General features: G+C 48.0%; 5 non-coding genes across 5 annotated transcripts; 2 read left to right on the forward strand and 3 right to left on the reverse strand.

Annotated features, from left to right (window-relative positions):
* Nucleotides 1-252: 252 nt before the first annotated feature.
* Nucleotides 253-445, reverse strand: LOC116614134. The gene has a single exon (XR_004294385.1). It is a non-coding gene; the product is annotated as a U2 spliceosomal RNA (small nuclear RNA).
* A 244-nt stretch (nt 446-689) lies between these two features.
* LOC125570333 lies at nt 690-808 on the forward strand. Its single transcript, XR_007312660.1, has one exon. It is a non-coding gene; the product is annotated as a 5S ribosomal RNA (ribosomal RNA).
* A 772-nt stretch (nt 809-1,580) lies between these two features.
* LOC125571070 lies at nt 1,581-1,746 on the reverse strand. Its single transcript, XR_007313381.1, has one exon. It is a non-coding gene; the product is annotated as a U1 spliceosomal RNA (small nuclear RNA).
* A 193-nt stretch (nt 1,747-1,939) lies between these two features.
* LOC125570472 lies at nt 1,940-2,133 on the reverse strand. Its single transcript, XR_007312797.1, has one exon. It is a non-coding gene; the product is annotated as a U2 spliceosomal RNA (small nuclear RNA).
* Nucleotides 2,134-2,377: 244 nt separating this feature from the next.
* On the forward strand, nt 2,378-2,496 carry LOC125570893. The gene has a single exon (XR_007313202.1). It is a non-coding gene; the product is annotated as a 5S ribosomal RNA (ribosomal RNA).
* The last annotated feature ends 4 nt before the right edge of the window (nt 2,497-2,500 follow it).

The raw sequence follows: 2,500 nt of genomic DNA on the forward strand, positions 1-2,500 counted from the left end.
CCTCACCCTGAGAGGACCGCCTTGGTGATCACGGTAAACCTCCCGCGTCAGGTAAGTATGAGTTTATTTGGCGTCCCTGTACACCGACTGTCCCCGGCTGATTTCATCCTCCATGTGGGAACGGTGCATCGCGGTGATTATGACCCGTCGTCTTAATGACGATCCTGTCTCTTATTGATCTCTCCCGCTATAGCTCGCATGAACAGCACGTAAATGATGCTCGAGGTGTTGCTTGAATGTGTCTTCCCGAAAGGGAAGGGGGCCGTACTCGGAGGTAGTGCAATACCGAGACAACCCGTGGCTGGGACGCAGCAAGCCGCTTATTCCACAGCCAGTTTCCAAAAATCAGTTTAATATATGAGCTACTCAATGAGCAGCGTATCAGATATTAAGCTGATAAGAACAGATACTACACTTGATCTTAGCCAAAAGGCCGAGAAGCGATGCAGAATCTGGCTCGGACTACATGGAGCGTTTATCATTCTAGGCCTCCGCCATGTGGGTGACGGACTCGGTTTTAGGCCCTTCTGCCTCCTAAGATCACATGTGATGATCAGTCATGAACGTACGAGCAGTATTCGCTTGATACACCGTCTTTGCGAGTGCAATGAGACATTTTTACCGCGCTAGTGCGTGCGTACGTTCTCACCGCACCGCTATAAAAGTCTAAAATATCACCGAGATCTTTCGTCTACGGCCATACCATCGAGAAAACACCGGTTCTCGTCCGATCACCGAAGTTAAGCTCGATTGGGCGCGGTTAGTACTTGGATGGGTGACCGCCTGGGAATACCGCGTGCTGTAGGCATTTCTTTTTCATTTTTTTCTAAACTATAAAGAAAAAGTTAGTGCAGGTTGATCATTGTCTAAGCTAAAGAAATGCCTCAGTTGTATGCGTTCTCAACTCGATCTATAGACAATTCAGGCATACTCAGCGACCGTATTGTAATCAAAATCGCGGTCGTAAACGTTCGCAAACGTTCAGCAGATTCAAGTAGAGTCATAATATTACAAGCGATCAGATCAGTGGATTGTGAAAGCCTGTAAGAGCGTTAGTACTCGCATAGGAAATGTCTCTCAATGCAGTAAAATACTATGAGAGAAAGTGCGCAGTATTATCGCATTGGTCGCGCGTTTACACCGCGAGTGAACACGAACATTACTCAGCTCACATTTCATACAAGCTGAGATGCCATTCATAGCGTAAACCTTGTCCAAATAAATGCTTTTCGAGATCATGTTTTCACTCACTAGAATAAAGCGCGAAGGTTGCAAAGCAGCGCGCGTATTCCACTGTTCTATTTTAGTGACGAAACAGTCGCACTGAACTTTCATCGCCGGTTAGCAACAACTGATCAAAACACAGCTCACCTTCGCTCGTTTCATCGCAAAAACACCGCTAGAATGCAGACCAAACACGACTAAAGCCTCTGCCCACCATGACGGTAATGTGAGAGCAAGTTGTTCGCTATTAGAAGTTAGAAATTTTACAATAGTTGACTGATTACAAGCGGTGTGAAGTCCGTGCTCTCGAGTCGCTCGTTGTGATTGTGTTGTGATTACACTTGATTCGTATTGTTCGGGGACTAGCGCGAACGCAGGTCCCCACTACCAGAAATTATACGCTCGAGTTACCCACATTTGGGGTAATCGCAGGGGTCAACCCAATCGAAGTGCAATGAGAGGGCCTCACCCTGAGAGGACCGCCTTGGTGATCACGGTAAACCTCCCGCGTCAGGTAAGTATGAGTTTATTTGGCGTCCCTGTACACCGACTGTCCCCGGCTGATTTCATCCTCCATGTGGGAACGGTGCATCGCGGTGATTATGACCCGTCGTCTTAATGACGATCCTGTCTCTTATTGATCTCTCCCGCTATAGCTCGCATGAACAGCACGTAAATGATGCTCGAGGTGTTGCTTGAATGTGTCTTCCCGAAAGGGAAGGGGGCCGTACTCGGAGGTAGTGCAATACCGAGACAACCCGTGGCTGGGGACGCAGCAAGCCGCTTATTCCACAGCCAGTTTCCAAAAATCAGTTTAATATATGAGCTACTCAATGAGCAGCGTATCAGATATTAAGCTGATAAGAACAGATACTACACTTGATCTTAGCCAAAAGGCCGAGAAGCGATGCAGAATCTGGCTCGGACTACATGGAGCGTTTATCATTCTAGGCCTCCGCCATGTGGGTGACGGACTCGGTTTTAGGCCCTTCTGCCTCCTAAGATCACATGTGATGATCAGTCATGAACGTACGAGCAGTATTCGCTTGATACACCGTCTTTGCGAGTGCAATGAGACATTTTTACCGCGCTAGTGCGTGCGTACGTTCTCACCGCACCGCTATAAAAGTCTAAAATATCACCGAGATCTTTCGTCTACGGCCATACCATCGAGAAAACACCGGTTCTCGTCCGATCACCGAAGTTAAGCTCGATTGGGCGCGGTTAGTACTTGGATGGGTGACCGCCTGGGAATACCGCGTGCTGTAGGCATTTC

The sequence above is a fragment of the Nematostella vectensis genome, chromosome 8, assembly GCF_932526225.1.
Source record: "Nematostella vectensis chromosome 8, jaNemVect1.1, whole genome shotgun sequence".
NCBI classification, from domain to species: Eukaryota; Metazoa; Cnidaria; class Anthozoa; order Actiniaria; family Edwardsiidae; genus Nematostella; species Nematostella vectensis.